Raw genomic sequence first — 21864 nt, forward strand, 5'->3', positions numbered from 1 at the left:
ATTTAATAAGAATTAACTAGATTAACTGGTTAATAAATATGTATGGATTTTCAAGTCCATGATTACGATATTGTGTGGTTAGAACAGTAATGATTGTAAAGTATAACACTTTAACAAGAATGACTCTAGGAGTTAACCATTTCTCACTCAATAATGAAATCAAATAACAAAAGGTATATTATGAAATAATAATAAGTAATATTTGAAATATGAGCTAAGTAAGGATTTTTAACATGGTTGTAGGTGTTCAAAGAGTTGGATAACCATCTTTGTCGCTTCAGTGGTCTTATTATGTGTTTGCTGCTTCAAGTGATTTTTCTTCACTATACTCGTTGGTCGAAGGCACCAATTCTAGCCCACTAGGTTGTGTTATGTATCCTAGTATATAGGATGTTGCTATGCTATAGTGAACTGTTAGATTGGTAGATTTGTATGATTACTTGTACTTGTTGGTTATATGTTTATGCATATTCGTTGAATATGTCGACATAGTGTGGTTGGATCTAGGCGGTCCTACTTTGTGCTAAAGGCCAACATACCCGGGGCAGTCTGGATATGTTGTAGTCCTTGTAAGGCGGTCCAGTTAGGTCGTAGGCGCGCAGAGCGGTCCAGATAGTTTGTAGGACTTGTGAGGAGGTCCAGTCAGGCTAAAGGCTCCCATATGCATGTTGTTATATGTTTGGTTGTGTGTGGTATTATAGGGGAAACTCACTAAGCTTTGGCTTACATTTTGATTTCATGGTTTCAGGTACATCAGACGATCGGGGCAAGGTAAAGGCGTGATTGTGCAAATCATCATTGGTTATTTTATTAATAGATGATTTTAGGATACTCTGATTTATGATTATGGCTTTTTGGAAACAATGTTTTGTATGAATTTTGGGTTAATAAATGGTTTTGAAAATGAAAATTTGTATCATGATTTTTGGGATATTTCACCATGTCTTGGTAATGTTAGGTCACCATGACTTGCACATCATGGTTCGACCCTTAGACATATCGCTATGGTCCCAACACCATAGTCCGCTCATATTAGTTCAACATGGTTGACATCTCATGGTTCAACCTTTAAACACAATGTCATGCCTTGGGTATGGAAAGTCATAATTTGGCCTTGTGACTTAAATAAAGTCTAGTTCGTTTGCAAATTGTTATGTTTCCTCAAAATTTCTATCAGTAGCCCCAAAATGGGCTAAGAAAGGATCACTCAATTGAGTATGCATAAGTTAAGCATGCGGGTTTAAACAACATTGTGCAAGAAACAAAAAAAGATTAAATTTATATAGAGAAATTACAAATGAAGGCGATAACCAACACAAAAATGCACATTTAGTTCAATCACACTAATGCAAATACATGAATCAGCATCAATAGCTGAGTCAGAATCCTCCAAATGTTTATTCAATAAACCAACATCCATATTGTCAGTATTTAGCATTTTGAAGTAAGGATAGTCATAATTGTTAAGATCAGAGAAGCACTACAATATAACTTATTTGACATTTGGATATGAGTACAAAACCTCTTTTCCATCAAGCTCCACCGATTATCTTCTCTTCATCTCAAGGGAAGCCTGGTGTAGGCCAAGTTCGACGGCAGCAGATTGAAGAACAACATTCATCATGCTAAACTCTTATGATTTCAACAAATATTGAACCGAAGTAGATATCGCTATCCTTCAGAGCCAATGAAATTCTTTGGATCTCTGCTCGGCCAGGTGCTGGTGAAAAAGGACTTCTTGTTTAGAAGTAGAGGCTTCAGTCTATAATTCTTCAGCATTGGTTGTTTGATCTTTAAATTTAAGTTGACACTCGGTTAGACACTCCTTAAGCCGACCAATTGGATTTCTTTCTCAAAACAAACCGAGCCCAAGTCAGAGTTCTTTTTGGTAATTTCTTCCAATTTTGTGGCCAGGGCAGCACGATAAGCACTCTCTTTGCTTATTACGTTCTTCAACTCGACATTTACCCTTAGAAGCTCTTCATGGCGTTGGGAATAATGATCCAACTCGAAATTTTCCCTCTCCAGAGCTTGATATTTTGCCCAAAGATCTTTTAAAAGCTCGGAAGCCCTTTCAATCTCAATTCGCTGCATAGCAGAGGCAGCAACCCTAGCTTTGCTCCGCAATGAAACCTCATTCATCCAATGCATACCCTCCTAGATATGGGTACGAGCCTTATCAATACCCTATTCATTGGTCATGTTTCCCAAGGAAGGACATTGGGAAAACATGGTGCTAGTAAAGGGATAAAGGAAGGGTGGCAGCAAAGAGGATAGTGACACCAAAACTGACAGGGATGTTGGAACAGAAAACGGGGTAGCTCCTGTTATCAGTTAAATATCATTTTTCTATTTTCAAAAAGAAGGAAGGAGTGAGACATAGAAGACGTACTTACCCGTTTTTGGCGGAGGAAAAAGCTCATAAGAGAAGGAACCAGGGAGAGGTCAGTTATAATCAAAATCCATCGTATCCACATCAGGAATCTGAGAGTCTAGGTTAATAACATTAGCAGGATCTGATGGAGTCTCGGTGGATATAGGAAAAACTAGAGTAATGACTAAAGTGTCGGTAGAAACTATGGGAGCAGAAGTCGGTGCAGAAGCTTGGGCGCAAAAGAGTTGAACAACTTTTGACGAAAAAGAAGCTTTACAGGCTCACTCATATGAGGATTAACCTTGGTGGCTGAACCACTAGTGATTGATTTAGTAGTAATAACTGAGGAATCCAATTAAATCGGGGTCGAATAAACTATGGCTTCAGAAGATGTTGGAGGAGCCTCAGGAGAGGATAAAATTAAATCTAGAACGGAAACTAAGACAGGATCAGAAGTTAACAAGTATTCGCGAAGAGCCTCATCGGACGAAGCAAAAGTGATTGGTGGAAGGTTAAACGTAGTGTCGGTAACCCCTAGGCCTCGATTAGAGGAAGAACAAGAAGTACACGCTTTCTTAGGAGAAGATAAGAGAGGAATACCAATAGTAGAGGAAGAAACTGAAGGTCGAAATCTACACTTGTGAGCCCCAGTAGGATCGGCAATGGAAGCCCCTTTCGATGAAGAGTTTGGAGTAACCGTTGGGGATGACAAAGGGGTGAGACCAATGGACTTCGTCGGGCTGTCCGGAATGACATAATCTAGGTTCGTCTCAGTTTCACCTCCTGCATCTGCATCATACAATGGGTCGGATTTGGGAGTGGACGAACTTCCCACCTTTACTCCTTTAGACCGATGCTTCCGATGAAGTTGTTCCAGCAAGAAAATATCACCCCTCTCTAATTGGGTACTGAAACTACAACATGATCCCCGTAAGTGCTATCTAAACCAATAAAACCCAAGGATAACTCATTAGGGCCAGACCAAACAAGGTAATTGATGATCAGTCTCTTATTCACATCATGCTCTGTGACAGTTAGTTCAGGAGCAGGGTCGGGATGACGGTTTGCCAGATCACCAAAATGCATTCGCGTGGCGATAGCCGAAGCATCAATGAAGAAAAAATCTTATTTCCACTTCTTGATGGATGTGGTAAGGTTGTCGCATATGTTGATTATGATGAAGGAGAAAAGAGACCGAATCCTTGGTAACCGTAGGCACATACAGATAGTGGAAAATAGATAGTAAAGGAGGAATGTCTAGGACTTTGCATAGTAGCACAAAACACATGATCTTCTAGAAGCCATTCAAATTTACTTGGGCAATGTGAACCTTGAGGTAATCAAGGATGGTCCCAAGAAAGGAAAAGAAGGAAGTCATAAAGCTGATTTGAAAAAGATCAAATACATACCAACATAGCCTAGTGCAGGATTGGTGATAGTCTTATTTGGAGATGAAAGTTGGGGATGGAATCGAGGATCTATGTGGAAAGATTTCACTAGTTCATTATGTTGGTTATGAGTAAGAATCGACAAAGCTGTATGGATTCGAAATCCATCTTTATCCATAATAGAGAAAAATGAATAAGTATGGGAGAATGAAAAAGAAGCGGTTTCCTTGGATCCCGATTTTATAGGAAAATGTGGGCTGTTCAAAGTGACGGTTGCAGCATTACATGATAATGATGGAAAACATAAACGGGTAACTATTTAATCAGATGCCTAGGACCTAAATTGGACTTATCCATTTCTCGAGGGAGTCTCAGTAGCACAACGACTAGTTCGAATTATCACTTGACAATCCTAAATAGGGTGACATAATGAGTTATATACCTTATTACTAAGGTATGTTCCTCCGAATTGGAACAAGGATATCGACACATGGTTCCTCAGACCACATATGTTTAGGACAGGGGTCGAGCTAACAGAAAGAAACAAAGGTCGGGATATCAAATTTGGGCGAAGAAATCAAGGTTGGGAGAGCAAAATCGGGCGAAGGAGGAAGTGTTGTGAATATTGCTAGATATGGAAAGTTGTATATGAGACGTGAGAAAAATTCAAGGGCGGTAAGAGGAGAGTAAATATGTTAATTATTCTATGATATACATGCAAAATATAGGAATCTTAAAAGTTAGGAGTAATATTTAAAGTTTCGGTATTTTCGTCAAAGTAGGAGTCAAAATATTTTGGGAATCTAGTTTCCTTTTTTCTGAATTTGTTTCCCATTTTTAAAAGGAGTTTATTTATTGAATAAAGCATTATTTTAACCCTAACTCATATTCCTTTATTCTTTAGTATTATCAGCTTGGTCTCCTTAAAAGGGGGGTTGAGCTCTCAGTAGTTAACGACACCAGTAGATCCAAGTACAAGCTTAGGTCCTGTCACGAGGTCGAAGTCCTGAGTCATAACAAATTTGGTATCAAAGCCACTCATGACGACTAATCCAACCATAGAACGGACAAAGAATCTAGAAGAATTCATGACCTAAAAAAAATTGGGCACAAAGGAATTAAAGGCAATAGTTTTCGCCTTGTAGGCTAAGCAAGCTGCACCAGAGGATGGATTATTGGCACGATGTCAAAACAAACCCTACAAGCAAGGAGGATACGAAGAAAGTGTAAATGAAGAAATCGAGATGGATCGATTTGATGACCACCAGAAGCAAGGTCGAGGAAGGGGTAGAGAAGAAAACTTTAGCAACAATCCAAATGGCAAGGGATCAACTCCTATGGTGGTAATTGGTCAAGGCAAGGGTTTTGCGGGTGGGGGGGATATGGAGAGATCAAGATTGGGAACAGGGAAGGGTTCTAATTCCTGGCGGATTGGGGAACCACAACCATTCAAACATAACTGGGATTATCACAAATCAAATGGATTTAGCCACCGAGATCAAGAATCGCCAAAAGGATGGGATGATTCTAAGGATACAGGGTACTGTGGTAGTCGGTTATAATCGTCAGACTACATGTTGTTGATTTGAAGAAAACCTGTATGAACCAGATGTGTAAACCTAAAACTGAGTTTAGGGTAGAATAAAGATCAAGATGCAATGTCTGTAATCAATGAACTCGAAAAAGACGGCAAACTCAGATCCTCTTATAGCGGAAACCCTAATAGTTCTTTAACAAAAGAGATGCATATGGATTACACATCCTCCTTCTTTGATACCAATTGTTGAGATTAAAACTCTAATGATCGAATAGATTCATCTGATAAAAGAATCAAGAACACACAATGAATATCAAATATGTCGTATGATTAAATATCATATCAGATATGTCGTATGATTAAATATCATATCGTTAGACGCTTACTAAAACTAGTGCATGCATGCACCTTAAATAGCTAAACCCCAATTAATAAATAATGGGTGGACAGGCCCAACATGGATACATAAAATACTAATCAAAAGGCTCACAACGACACAACACTTTAAGCTCTAACAGGGTTCTCAACAAAAAATCCAAGAGGATTGAAGAAACTTACTATGTTACGTTTGACGATTCATATCTAAAGAAGTATCAGACATCAGATCGTCAATATAAGTAGATCTTTCTAGTAACAAATCAAATGACCGTTCCTCTCTTAAATCTCTACGAGGAGTTCATGAACCTCTTTGACGAGCCAGAAAAGGCGATTTCTTCAGAATCCAAATCAGCAGATAACAAGGAAGAAGAGCTTAAGAAGATCATTGATGATGCTGCGAAGTATCTTGAAAATGAGCCCCCAAGTCCGAAAGCTTCTGACATTCCATCTGAACCGCAAGCTACAAATGCTCCACTTCAGGGGGGAGGGGGTTCACTTCCACACCTACCTCAAGCACACCTGTTCAGGGGGATCATTGAACTCCTTCAGTACCCTTCGAAAGTCCAATCTAGGGGAGAATTTTGTTCCAAACGAAGAGCCAAATCCATCATTCGAGGGGGGGAATGTGAATTAAAATGATGGTTTGGATGCTCAGTCTGAATTTGAAGACGTGAATGTTGAACTGGATCCATCCTATGATCCAAACTACCCTCCACTGACCAAATGGACCAAAGATCATCCTAAAACACATGTAATCGGAGAAGCATCTTCAGGAGTTCTTACGAGAGCACAATAAAAGGCAAATCAGACTGCATTATTCTCCAAAATGGAATTTTGCATGTTCAATTTGTTTATCTCCTAAATTGAGGCCCAAAAGTTTATGATTGCTCTTGATCATTCTAACTGGGTGCAAGCAATGCAGGAGGAGCTCAATGAGTTTGAACATAACAAGGTTTAGAGACAGATTCCAACTCCGAAGGATGCATCTGTTGTTGGTCTCAAGTGGGTGTTCCATAATAATCTTGACAAATAGGGGAATGTGATACGAAACAAGGCTCGATTAGTCGTGAAAGGGTATCTCCAAGCGGAAGGAATAAACTATGAGGAAACTTTCACACCAGTTGCAAGACTGGAGTCTGTTCGCATCTTTCTGGCATATGCAGCTCACAAGAACTTTGAAGTCTATCAAATGGACATCAAGTGTACCTTTCTGAATGGAGAACTAGAAGAAACAGTCTATGTGGAACAAACACCTAGGTTCATAAATGAGAAATATCTGAACCATTGTTATATTCTGGATAAATTTGTGTATGGTTTGAAGCAAGCTCCATGAGCATAGTATGAAACTCTCACTAGATTCTTCAAACAATCTAAATTTAAATAAGGCTCAGTCGACCCAACCTTCTTTCGCAAGAAAGATGGTGACCATCTGATGATCGTTCAGATTTATGTTGATGATATCATTTTTGGATCTAGTAATCCTAGATTAACCGATGAGTTCTGAAAGTTGATGGATACTAAGTACTAAGTTTGAGATGAACTCCATGGGTCCGATTAACTTTTTCCTTGGTTTGAATATAAGAAAGAGTCAAGAGGGAATATTTATCAACTAGGAGGCTTATACGAAGACCTTACTTGTGAAGTTCGAAATGGTGGGAGATTTGAAGATGAAGGTTCCAATGGCATTCGGAATGAAGCTAACACTATCTTAGCTGTTGATATGACTTTCTATCGACAAATGATAGGTTCATTGATGTATCTAGCAGCTAGTCATTCAGATATCATGTTTTCTATTTGCTATTGTGCTACGTTTCAAGCAAATCCTCGTGAACCTCATATGATTCTAGTAAAAAATATCTTCTGATACCTTAAACGAACTTCCTCGCTCGGAATTTGGTACCCTTCTAGCTCAGGGTTCTTTGTTCAAGCATTTCTAAGTTGGCCATCGAAAAAAGCAAACATGCGTCTCCCTATCTACCTCTAAAGCTGAGTATATTGCAGCAGCCTCATGACCCTCACTAGTCATTTGGATCCAAAGTCAGCTAAGGGACTATGGAATAAATATGAAGCGAATCCCCATTATTGCGACTCTGAAAGTGCAATTCGTTAGTGCATCACTCCAAGACTAAACATATTGCACTGAGGTATCATTTCATTAAGGATCACGTGGAAGGTGGCAGTGTTGAAATTCACTTTGTGAGATCTGCTGATCAACTGCCTTATATCTTTACGAAGGCCTTACCTGAACAAATATTCAATAGAATACTTCAAGGCTTAGGAATGATTGAATTCGAATCCGTTCCGAAACTATCTTCATAGTTGGTAAGAATTCACTGCAAATGGATCCGAACACTCGTAGTAGTTCGGAGTCTACTATTCATACTGCGAATTGGTCCGCACGCTTGTCGTGATTCAGAGTCTACTATTTACGTTGCGAATTGGTCTGAACGCTCGGAGTGACTCGCTGTCCACTGTTCATTCGGAGGTTCGGAACTTCATGTATCCTTTGTATATTATGTTTTCTTAGGTCTTTGTGCACTTTCTTTTTCGTTTTTATTATTTTCTGTTTTTATATCTTTTTCAGAAAATCAAACACTCAAAAATATCTTCTTTATTTTCTATTTTTACTTCTTTTCAGAAAAACTTAAAGATACAAAATTATTTTTCTTAAATTCCGTTTTTAATTTCTTTTTCAGAATATAAAAAATACAAATATTTTTTTTTTCTTTTTCAACAAAATATTAAAATACCAAAAATAATAGATAATTGAGCAAGATTGAAGGAACATATCATGATACTCTCAATTACGAATGGTGGGGCAGGTATTTAATTCCTAATCTTTGCACTAGTTAAGTGTCCCTAGAAGCATGATGTTGCATGTTGTCCGAAGCCTCTGAGAATCTATGTTTGAAGCCTTAATGAATCAATAATACCAAACATTTCTTCCCAATCGGGCTAAAAATTCACATAAGTCATTGAGCTACCTTACTCTTCTCATATTGAGTTAAGAGTTAACTCCTTGGTCATTCTATCGTAGCAGAGGCACATTTCTCTTCGAAACCACCTCCTATACTTCTCCATCACAATCGTTTTCACACTCGTAACCCTTGAGACTCTCATAAATTACCACTGAGGTTTATGGCTACACAACTTTTGTGTTAATGATCTTCAATTCGTTATCACCACGAATTGAGTGAAATCCAATATCCAAAACCATCCTTTTGAATTGACAGTGAACAATTGATATGTTCTAGCTTTTCACCATGGAATTAATGTGAATCCACCTTCTTGGTTCATACCTTAAAATCTCATTTTTTATTTTTTTGCGAGATCTTAATGAAATGTTCTAGACCTAAGACATTTCTTCCCATAAGATCCATTTATTATTTTTCCTTGAGATTTCGATATTATCCACTCACTTAGATATTTCCAAAGCATACTTGATCTTATGGCTACACTAGTCAGACAAGTACTTCTTCCGAATGTTCGGACTTATGTTGATTTTTGGAGTTTGGTTGAAAATGAAGCCATCCGTAAGCCTAAATGAAAAGAAGCATTTCCCTGCTTCTCAGCAAACAAATGATCGTAATTCAACGGGATACCACACAGACAGTTCCGAGTCTCTCTTGACATTGAAGGAAGAAATCGTTTCCTGGGATCCAACTATTTCATGTTGTAACACCCGGACCCTCAGGTATTAATTTTATACCTTTATTTTCATATTGAAAGGTCTACTCAACGAGTTGGATGCCCTGACTCATTGATTATGAATGTTTTTGGCCCGTGTTTAAGTGACCAACTCGTTGAGTCAGAGGCGTGATTCGACGAGTTGGAGCTGGAGGATGAAAACCTAATTTCCGGGGTTTTGCACCCTATTTAAAGGATCCTTTGCCTCCTTAGCCTCCCCTTACATCCCCTTGTGAGTCCAGAAACCCTTATTCGTGTGTGTGCTCCATTCTTGTGTGATTTTCAAGATTGGAAGGTGATTTGCAAGAAGAACACTTGAAGTATAAGAGGAGTAGTGCAAGAGGAGCTAGTGGATCTGACTCTTCTACTTCTTGGCATCAGTTTGAAGGAAAAAAGTCGTTACCTTGACCTTCCCTCTTTCTAGATCTCTTTATGTTGAAGATTAGGGCTTTTCTAATATATATATATCTTAATCATTTTTTAATGTGAGCTAGGATCTGAAGTTGCAACTTCATATCTGAGCTTATCTTGGTCTCTATAGCTATAAAGTCTCTAGCTTTAGCAAGTATGAACCCTTCCTTTTGAGTTAAACCCCATTATAAGCTTGGAATTGACATTCTAAGCCTTTAGAGGGTTACATGCACGTAAAGTCTGCAACTTTACGTGATAAACATGCCTTGGGAAGCTTGATATGAAATATGGAGCTTTGGATTGGCTTAAAAAGCATCTGAATAGAGAAAGGACTGAAGGGACTCGACGAGTTGCATGGCCAACTTGGCGAGTCCGATGAAGATTGTCGTCCAAGGATTTCTGCAAGGACTCGACGAGTCAGTAGGAAGACTCGGCAAGTCAGCTAGGGTTTTCCCGACTTTTGAACATGCATGAACTCGGCGAGTTGCAGGGAACCTCGACGAGTCAACGGGGGATTTCAAGACTTAACGAGTTCACGAAGGACTCGACGAGTCGATGAACTGCACTCGACGAGTCGGGTCAACATGGACTGTTGACCTTGACCTTTGACTTGGACTTTGACCAAGGGTTGACTAGTTAATTTCTGGGGTATTTTAGTAAATTGGAAATTTATGGAAATGGTCCTATGGTAAATATAGGTGGTGGAGTTCGTGGTCGTGGTTCGAGAGTTTGAGATTATCACTTCGATTCTACAGTTGATAGGTGAGTGCTCCTCACTATATCAACAGGGTCTGAGGCACCAATGCCGACCCTTTTTGGATTTGTATTCGGGTTTATTACACGTTATGCTTTATGATATATATATCTTGGTTATAGGATGGTTGATATGTTAGAAATCGGTTAGATCAATATCCTGGTTATAGGATGGTTGCTATGTTAGTGATTGGTTAGATCGGTATCCTGGTTATAGGATGGTTGCCATGATTAGTGATCTATTAGATGTGCATGTTTACTTGTTTACATGTATGGGCACATGTTTGTTGGTTTGGAGAAAGGGCTGAGACAGGTCCTAGTGTGTGCAGTAGGCCAAGATACCCTAGGCGGACCGGGTAGAATGCAGGCCTGGGCCGGGCAAATCTAGTTAGGTCGAAGGCCCAGTGAGCGTCTGGATAGGCTGAAGGCCCTGAGGAGGGCGGTCCAGATAGACTGAGGATCGGGAGTCGGTCCAGTCAGACTGATGGCTCATTATGCATGTTTTTTGCTTATATGTTTACATGATATGGTTATATTTGTATGATGTTGGTATTTTGGGTGTAACTCACTAAGCCTTTGAGCTTACATTTATCGATTATTGTTTCAAGTACTTCTGATGATCGTGGGAAGGCGAAGGCATGATCTTACAGCTCCTCATATTTCATGTTTTTATGATTTGATTTCGGGATACTTTGACATTATACTATTTTGCAAACATGTTTTGCAATAATCTTGGTTTTGAAAATGTTTTTAAAAAAGTATAAATTTGGCATGATTTTTATGGGTGTTACAAGTTGGTATCAGAGCCTTGGTTTGAGTGAATTGGATGATATACTCGCTTGTCTCCAGTCTCAAACTGAGGACAAGATTTTAAAACGATTTTCTTAAAATGTTTTCAAAATAATAAAAGAGGATGCAAGTGTACGATCAACCGTAGCTCACGGATAGACCCCAAAATATTTTACAAATTATTTGATTATGTGATATGTTAGAACAATGTGACATCCCCAAAATCTCGGCCAGAAAAGACCGATTTTCATTGATGATTTTAAATAATTTCAGAGTAAATCCTTTTGATTTGAAAGAGTTGCGGAATTTGTTCCCAAAACAAAACATGATAAAATAATATTTATCAAAGCATTTCATCAAGAGATGCATTTTCATTATATAATCAAAACTCGGGATGTCATGTTCTGATACAGACCATAAAGCATAAACGATAACATTACAAGTCATTCAACAAATATATACATATACAGACTTGTAAACAAAACAACAAGATGATCCATCCATCTTACGCCCTTGCGCCACTACCTGTAATACAAATAAAACTGAGTGGGTCAGGCTTGGGAGCCTGGTGAGCATATAGGGTTTTCAACCCACAATAAATAAGTTATATTTTATTTCACCAACCAATCACTATCCCGATTACCCATTCCCGTTATCCTCACTTTACGTCCCTAAAATAACATCTATCTCAAGGGACCTAATCTAGGATTTTCATCGGGACGGACATCACTGCTAAGGGGTTTCCTCAACAATAGATATCCTAAAGGCAACCATGAGGGGGATAGAGTACACCGGTGAACACATCGTTCACAACACCTACAGGTTATGAACCTGCTAGCGTTCCACTGGACTGTCTAGAAAGAGTATGTGGTCGTTATCCATACTCCGCTGAATAACTAGATCAACAACAACAACAACATCGAGGCCTCTCATATGTTTATTACACACCAACTATCTACCCATGTTCTACCCAACATATTAGTAGATAAAATATATATATTTTCATACATAGTTAAAAAACCTGTATATCATTTTCATTCAATATATATTCCACATAACAGATGAGGCATACCACATATCACGTATTTCATAGAAAGCAATTCAGATCTATGAGATGGAATAAAGTGAATAACCATTCACGCATACAATCACAAAATATACACATAACAAGTATATCGCATATAATACTTCATAGTTACTTGTTAGAAGAAAGTAACTGCACCCTTACACATATAAACCACCATTTACTTAATACATTCGAACCATACTTGTATTATTATCGTGTTTATGAAAGGTAGTATACACTCACTTGATCAGAAGATGATCGGACAGCACTACGACTTGCAGAAGTAGTAATCCACAGCAGATTTGGAAGCTCTCCTCAAAAATCGAACTTTTCACGGGCAGAGCTTCGACTCGGGAACCGCACTTCTCGGGATCTTCGGGATCTCGGGACTTGCCTCGGGGCTAGAGTATGATACCAGGACTTCGGGGTATTTCTGGCACGCAAAACGATGCAAAACGGGAGAGAGAAGAGAAGAAATTGACAAAATAGCCGGTTGCCTTCGAATCCCTTTTATAGAGGCTGGAACCTCGGAGTACGTGGGGCGTACAGGCGTACGCGGGGCGTACTAGCCTCCGAAATCGTCACTGCATGCGTCATCCGAAGTGTCGACACTCTTCGGAGTACGTGGGGCGTACTCGCCTACGCGGGGCGTACGTCGGATCGGACTGGTGACTCGGCTTTGGATAATGCCGGATTTTTCAATTAAAAATAAATACAATTTATTTAATAAACTTCGGAAATTCATATCTTCTTCATACGAACTCCGTTTTCGACGTTCTTTATATCCACGCGAAGATGAGACTACGCTCTACAACTTTCGTTTAGACTCCGTCGGCTAATTTCGACTTTATTTTTATTATTTATTTTTAATAGGCCACGACAGAAACTTTCGTTATAAATTCATAACTTCTTCGTTTGACGTCCGTTCTCGCCTAACTTTTTATCGCTTCGATACCAACAACGAGACCTTCGATCCTCGTTTAGAATGCTTCGGCTAAAAACCGCTCGATCTCAAATCGAGTATTTCAGGCTGCATACCGCTAAGTCGAAACTTCGATAAATCATAACTTCCTCATACGAAGTCAGATTTGGGCGTTCTATATATATTCGGAAACCTCGTTTCAACTACTACAACATTAACCAAAGATATTAAGTTTATTTTACACTTAAATTTTAACACTTATTTTTATTCTTAATTAATCAGACCACATAATTAAGCAAATTAAGCACAAAACACATAATACTCAAATAATACATTCTTATTATTTCAAAACGGGTTTACAAAGGTTAACCTAGACTATTACATTGCTAAAAATGGCAAGCCCGGAAACACAGGCGTTACAATTCTCTCCACCTTAGAATGATTCCGTCCCCGGAATCACACATCAACAAACAAATGCGGATAGCGACCCATCATGTCACTCTCCGTCTCCCAGGTGAGATTCGGCCCATTCGTGTGTTTCCATTGGACAAGCACTAACTCGACCATCTTGTGTCGCAATTTCTTAGTCTTTCGGTCAACGATTGCCTCTGGTTCTTCAATCAACCTTTTGTTCTCATCAATTCTCAATTCAGAAATCGGAATTATGTCGGGAATTTCTCCCTTGAACTTCCTCAAATAACACACATGAAAAGTGTTATGAATTCCATTCAGTTCTTCTGGTAGTTCGAGCTTGTAAGCTTGGTTCCCAATCCTCTGAAGAATTTTAAACGGTCCAATGAACCTTGGACTCAACTTTCCCCTTTTACCAAATCTTATAATTCCCTTCCACGGCGAGACTTTAAGCAAAACCGAATCCCCAACCTCAAAGGTCATCGGTATTCGCTTCTTGTCAGCATAGCTCTTTTGACGATCCTGAGCTGCTAACATTCTTTCCCTAATTATTTTCAACTTTTCAGCAGTTTGATGAACCAACTCCGGTCCCATAAACTGCTTTTCCCCAGCCTCAAGCCAACAAGACGGTGTACGACACTTCTGTCCAAACAAAGCTTGGTAAGGTGCCATCTTAATGCTCGAGTGGAAACTATTATTGTAGGAAAATTCTACCAAAGGTAAATGTTCATCCCAATTACCAAGGAATTCCAAGGTACATGCTCTCAGCATATCTTCAAGTGTTTGTATCGTTCGTTCGCTCTGACCATCAGTCTGCGGATGGTAAGCTGTACTTAAACATAACTTGGTACCCAATTCCTCTTGTAGACTTTTCCAAAACCTCGAGGTGAAATGGCTATCACGATCCGATACAATCGTTAACGGGACACCGTGAAGCCTCACAATCTCCTTCACGTAAGAATTTGCAAGCTTTTCCATAGACCATTTCTCCTTGGCCGCTATGAAATGCGCACTCTTAGTGAATCGATCAACGACCACCCAAATCATGTCGTGGCCACTCTTTGTTCTGGGCAGTTTAGTGACAAAATCCATAGCAATGTCTTCCCCCTTACCCATAGGCACAGGCAATGGTTCTAAACTCCCATACGGTTTCTGATGTTGTGTCTTTACTCTCGCACAAGTCACACACTTGGCCACATACTTTGCAACATCAAGCTTCATCGTCGGCCACCAGTAGTAGGGTTTCAGGTCCCTATACATTTTAGTGCTACCCGGATGAATCGAGTACATGGTTTTGTGAGCTTCTTCCATCAGAAGATCTCTGACTCCTCATGTCTTAGGTATCCAAATCCGATCTTGGAACACCTTCAGTCCATGACTGTTTACACCGAACACCAACGTTTTGCCCAAACGTTCCTCCTTTCGGTCATTCTTCTCAGAAGCTTCGCTTTGAGCTTTCTTTATACTTTCCAAAATGGTCGAGACAACTTCAATCCTCAACGCTCTTGGCCTTTTCCTTTCAAGATTGACTTTCCGACTGAGAGCATCAGCAATAACATTAGCTTTACCGGGGTGGTAAAGTATCTCACAGTCATAGTCTTTAAGTAATTCCAGCCAGCGTCGTTGCCTCATATTCAATTCCTTTTGATTAAAGAGATATTGAAGACTCTTATGATCAGTGAAAAGTTTGCACTTCGTGCCATAGAGGTAATGCCTCCATATTTTCAGAGCGAAAACTACCGCTGCCAACTCCAAATCATGAGTCGGGTAGTTCTTTTCATGCTCTTTCAGCTGTCGAGACGCATATGCTATCACCTTTTCTCTTTGGGTCAAAACACAACCCAATCCAACCCCAGACGCATCGCTATAAACAGCGAAGTCTTCAACTCCATCGGGTAGAGAAAGTATCGGTGCCTCGCATAGCTTCTTCTTTAGCTTCTCGAATGCTTCTTTATGCTTCTCATTCCAAGCATAAGTAGCTCCTTTGTGGGTCAAAGTTGTCAACAGAGTAGCGATCGAAGAAAAGCCTTGGATAAACCTTCAGTAATATCCAGCTAATCCCAAAAAGCTTCGAATCTCCGTGGGACTTTTCGGTTGCTCCCACTTAGTCACAGCTTCAATCTTTGCTGGATCAACCATTATCCCTTCTTGGTTGACCACGTGACCCAAGAATTGGACTTCACGAATCCAAAAATCACATTTGGAGAACTTAGCATACAGCTTCTCCTTCTTCAAGACTTCTAACACTTCTCGCAAGTGTCTTCCATGCTCCTCTTGGCTTTTCGAGTAAATCAGAATGTCGTCTATGAACACTATCACAGATTTATCAAGGAAAGGATTACAAACCCTATTCATTAAATCCATGAATGCTGCAGGAGCATTGGTTAGTCCAAACGACATAACCAAGAACTCGTAGTGTCCATATCTAGTTCTGAATGCAGTCTTCTCTATATCCTGCTCTCTTACTTTCAGCTGATGATATCCTGACCTTAGATCGATCTTCGAGAAATAGCTCGAACCTTGCAATTGATAAAATAGGTCATCAATCCTTGGCAACGGATATCTATTCTTTATTGTTGCCTTGTTCAGCTCTCTATAATCAATGCACATTCTCATGCTTCCATCCTTCTTCTTCACAAATAACACCGGAGCTCCCCAGGGTGATGAACTAGGTCTTATGAAACCTTTGTCCAATAACTCCTGAAGTTGCATCATCAGCTCCTTCATCTCCGTTGGTGCTAATCGATAAGGTGCTTTTGCAATTGGCGTTGTTCCTGGCAACAAGTCAATACGGAATTCCACTTGTCGATCTGGTGGTAATCCAGGAAGATCTTCGGGAAATACTTCCGGATAATCACACACCACTGGAATATTCTGCATCACCTTCTTTTCCTTCTTAGCATCAATCACGAATGCTAAATATGATGTACACCCCTTGGTCAAACATTTTCTGGCTTTCATCAATGAAATGATTCCAGAATTCACTCTGCGTTTATCTCCATACACCATAAACGAATCTTTCCCAGGTGGGTTTACTTTGACTATTTTCTTCTTGCATAAGATTTCGGCGTCGTTGGCACTAAGCCAATCCATTCCCAATACGATGTCAAAACCATTAAGTTCGATAGGCAATAATTCCTCATGGAACTTATTCCCATTCAAATCAATTAAGATGTTTTTCATGCGATAGCTAACAGGTACAAACTTGCCACTAGCAACTTCGACTAATAAGGCATTATCTAGTCTAACAACAGGCATAGCTAGCTTTCTACCAAATTCATGCGATATAAAGGAGTAGTTGGCTCCAGAATCAAATAAAATTTGGGCAGGCAATTCGTTAACGAGAAAGGTACCTGAAGCGACATCAGCTTCATCTTTAGCAGCTTCCAGTGTCATCTGGAATGCTCTCGCCTTTGGCTTTGGTGGAATGTTGGGTCTAGCTGCCTCCTTCTTCTTCGGGCAGTCCCTCGACATGTGTCCCTCCTCACCACAACCATAGCAAACTTTCTTAGTGAGGGTACATTCATTGGCATAGTGCCCTGGCTTTCCACACTTGTAGCACGTGTTCGCCACCTCACATCTTCCATGATGCTTCTTCTTACATTTGTCGCACCATTTCGCTTCACCTCCGCTTCCCCTCGAACCAGACTTCGAGAACTTGTTTTTCTTGTTGGACCCTGAAGTTCCATCGAACTTCCTCTTTTCACCAACATCTATTCTTTCCAGACCCTTTTCCTTCTGCTGGGCCTCCACATTCTTAGCTACACGAACCTCCGTTTTCAGAGTAGTTGCCATCTTGACTGTCGGACCAAAGTCGGCAGGCAGTCCATTAGCAAACCTCTCTATCTTGGAGAGTTCCGTTGGCACAAAGTACGGAAACAACTTCATTTTCTCAGTGAATGCAGTTGCATAGTCGTCTATGCTCATCCTCCCCTTCTTCAAGTTTTGGAACTCATTGTTCAGATCAATCAGATCTATCTCTGAACAATATTGCACCCTTAGTTGTTCCAAGAACTCCTCCCATGACATTTTCAAGGCTTCTCCTCGTGGCATAGTATCTGCCAACAACTTCCACCAACTCAAGACTCCAGTCTTCAGTTGTCTGACTGCAAAAACAGTCTTCTGTTTGTTGCTACAGTCGCAACTTTCAAATACCATCTCCATTTCGGAGATCCAATCCATTATCTCAACAGGCTTTGGGCTCCCAGAAAGACTTGGCGGTTTGGCGCCCAAGAAGTTCTTGTACATACGCCCATCCTTGTTGTTTCTCCTTTCTGGATCGTTCCTTCGTTCCCCTTGAGTCCCAACTTGACTCATCATGCGACTATTGTTCCCTTCCTCCGATTGCTCGGGAATCAATTCAGGTTCCTCAATAGGTATGATAGGTTCATCCCTATTATTATGCAACATTTGTCGCATCTCCTCCCTTTGTTCGGCTAGCATAGCCCGAATCATGGCTTGCACCGCAGCCATTGTTATGGGTTCTGGTGCTGCTGCTACAACAAGTATTTGCTCAATCACTGGCGGTTGATTCCTGTTTTCATTCGCGTTTCCAACGCCACTCCTTGTTCTCACCATTTTGATCTACACACCGAATAAGGTGAAATTAGATCCTTATTCACGATAGATATTCAAATCATCCTTATTACTCCGAAACGTTTACATGCTAGTTCTAATACCGTAGACATACGCTTAAAATCCTACACACATAAGGTTTCCAGATCCGGTCGGCAACAGACCGTAGATCCGAACAATTAATATCATATATGGCAACATATAACATTTAGCACATAAAAGCATTTTAGGCAACTTTCCTAAAATAAACTAGTGCTCGTGTCTAAAATCTAACAGACACACAACTCACAATTTCACTTAGCATTCTAAGTTTAAGTCTAGAAATACCAACAAATTCCTAGTTCGCTTAAACTAATGCTCTGATACCAACTGTGACATCCCCAAAATCTCGGCCAGAAAAGACCGATTTTCATTTATGATTTTAAATAATTTCAGAGTAAATCCTTTTGATTTGAAAGAGTTGCGGAATTTGTTCCCAAAACAAAACATGATAAAATAATATTTATCAAAGCATTTCATCAAGAGATGCATTTTCATTATATAATCAAAACTCGGGATGTCATGTTCCGATACATACCATAAAGCATAAACGATAACATTACAAGTCATTCAACAAATATATACATATACGGACTTGTAAACAAAACAACAAGATGATCCATCCATCTTACGCCCTTGCGCCACTACCTGTAATACAAATAAAACTGAGTGGGTCAGGCTTGGGAGCCTGGTGAGCATATAGGGTTTTCAACCCACAATAAATAAGTTATATTTTATTTCACCAACCAATCACTATCCCAATTACCCATTCCCGTTATCCTCACTTTACGTCCCTAAAATAACATCTATCTCAAGGGACCTAATCTAGGATTTTCATCGGGACGGACATCATTGCTAAGGGGTTTCCTCAACAATAGATATCCTAAAGGCAACCATGAGGGGGATAGAGTACACCGGTGAACACATCGTTCACAACACCTACAGGTTATGAACCTGCTAGCGTTCCAATGGACTGTCTAGAAAGAGTCCGTGGTCGTTATCCATACTCCGCTGAATAACTAGATCAACAACAACAACAACATCGAGGCCTCTCATCTGTTTATTACACACCAACTATCTACCCATGTTCTACCTAACATATTAGTAGATAAAATATATATATTTTCATACATAGTTAAAAAACCTGTATATCATTTTCATTCAATATATATTCCACATAACAGATGAGGCATACCACATATCACGTATTTCATAGAAAGCAATTCAGATCTATGAGATGGAATAAAGTGAATAACCATTCACGCATACAATCACAAAATATACACATAACAAGTATATCGCATATAATACTTCATAGTTACTTGTTAGAAGAAAGTAACTGCACCCTTACACATATAAACCACCATTTACTTAATACATTCGAACCATACTTGTATTATTATCGTGTTTATGAAAGGTAGTATACACTCACTTGATCAGAAGATGATCGGACAGCACTACGACTTGCAGAAGTAGTAATCCACCGCAGATCTGGAAGATCTCCTCAAAAATCGAACTTTTCGCGGGCAGAGCTTCGACTCGGGAACCGCACTTCTCGGGATCTTCGGGATCTCGGGACTTGCCTCGGGGCTAGAGTATGATACCGGGGCTTCGGGGTATTTCTGGCACGCAAAACGATGCAAAACGGGAGAGAGAAGAGAAGAAATTGGCAAAATAGCCGGTTGCCTTCGGATCCCTTTTATAGAGGCTGGAACCTCGGAGTACGCGGGGCGTACAGGCGTACGCGGGGTGTACTAGCCTCCGAAATCGTCACTGCATGCGTCATCCGAAGTGTCGACACTCTTCGGAGTACGCGGGGCGTACGTCGGATCGGACTGGTGACTCGGCTTTGGATAATGCCGGATTTTTCAATTAAAAATAAATACAATTTATTTAATAAACTTCGGAAATTCATATCTTCTTCATACGAACTCCATTTTCAACTTTCTTTATATCCACGCGAAGGTGAGACTACGCTCTACAACTTTCGTTTAGACTCCGTCGGCTAATTTCGACTTTATTTTTATTATTTTTTTTAATAGGCCGCGACAGAAACTTTCGTTATAAATTCATAACTTCTTTGTTTGACGTCCGTTCTCGCCTAACTTTTTATCGCTTCGATACCAACAACGAGACCTTTGATCCTCGTTTAGAATGCTTTGGCTAAAAACCGCTCGATCTCAAATCGAGTATTTCAGGCTGCATACCGCTAAGTCGAAACTTCGATAAATCATAACTTCCTCATACGAAGTCAGATTTGGGCGTTCTATATATATTCGGAAACCTCGTTTCAACTACTACAACATTAACCAAAGATATTAAGTTTATTTTACACTTAAATTTTAACGCTTATTTTTATTCTTAATTAATCAGACCACATAATTAAGCAATTAAGCACAAAACACATAATACTCAAATAATACATTCTTATTATTTCAAAACGGGTTTACAAAGGTTAACCTAGACTATTACATTGCTAAAAATGGCGAGCCCGGAAACACAGGTGTTACAAACAACATGCTAGTATTAGGCTAGGGATCTTCAGGAATTGCATGATAAAATTGTCTGATTATATGATGCCTGGTAGCCTAGGGTTTTCCTTATATGAGATTGACATCATTACTGTATTTGCTTAGTGTATGCATCATGGTTGTACATAATTAAGATCTTATAGCCTGAGAATATTTGGTTTAGCTTTATTTCCTGTTCCTTGTTTGGTTGTGGGCTTAGAGTAGGGTCGGGTATTCAAATTTCTATAGGGTCCAACGTTATGTATGGCTAGCATACACGAGTGAAGCAGGGTTGGTAGAAGTTTCATGGATAGGTTGTTGGAAAGAGTCTGCCAGTTATGAGATATTTAGCCTTCCTCTAGGAGTGAGGATTGAGTGCATTCCATGCTTATGTATAGTTGTAGAGCGTTGTGATGATACTTGAGACAAATATAGGTAGGTTTGGAAGGTAGTATGGGCCCGTACTACTGAAAGCACAGGACCCATACGCGTAGCAAGGAAGTCACAACCCCTAGGTTTTTGTTGGGGGTTTGTTCCCAGATTATTATATTGAATATATGATATCTTCCTGATATGTTTTTCAGCATGGTGGTTACTCAACGATTTGTGACTGGATCTGGGTCAGAAATAGGAGACGGCGAACAAGAGGCACCCCCAGTGCCCAAGACTATTGGCCAAATGAGGTCAGATGAGATGGACGCCAGGATCAGGAAGATCCTACATGATGAGGTTGTTGTATTATTCCGGGCTCAGTTACCGGAGATGTTCGGGTCTATCAAGACTGCCATGGTGAAGTATTTTGATGATCGCTATGCAACCCTCACTGAGGCGGCTGTCGCAGCAGCCACATCGGCTATAACGACGGTAGGGGTCAAGCCAGTTGGTCTTTCCAGTATCGGGACTTCGATAACACGAAGCCCCCTACTTTTGATGGGAATCAGGATCCCATCAAAGCCATGAGGTGGCTATCTGACGTGGAGGGGTGTTTCTTCACGTGTTCATGTCCTATTGACTAGAAGGTCAG

General features: G+C 40.0%; 1 long non-coding RNA gene across 1 annotated transcript; it reads right to left on the reverse strand.

Moving 5' to 3' along the window:
* Window positions 1-1250: 1250 nt before the first annotated feature.
* Window positions 1251-4013, reverse strand: LOC145100875 (uncharacterized). The gene is made up of 2 exons (XR_013705342.1): window positions 2397-4013; window positions 1251-2324 (listed from the first exon to the last, which is right to left on the reverse strand). It is a non-coding gene; the product is annotated as an uncharacterized LOC145100875 (long non-coding RNA).
* Between the last annotated feature and the right edge of the window lie 17851 nt (window positions 4014-21864).

Source organism: Lactuca serriola, chromosome 4 (genome assembly GCF_051521515.1).
Source record: "Lactuca serriola cultivar US96UC23 chromosome 4, Lser_US96UC23_V15, whole genome shotgun sequence".
In the NCBI taxonomy this organism is placed as follows: domain Eukaryota; kingdom Viridiplantae; phylum Streptophyta; class Magnoliopsida; order Asterales; family Asteraceae; genus Lactuca; species Lactuca serriola.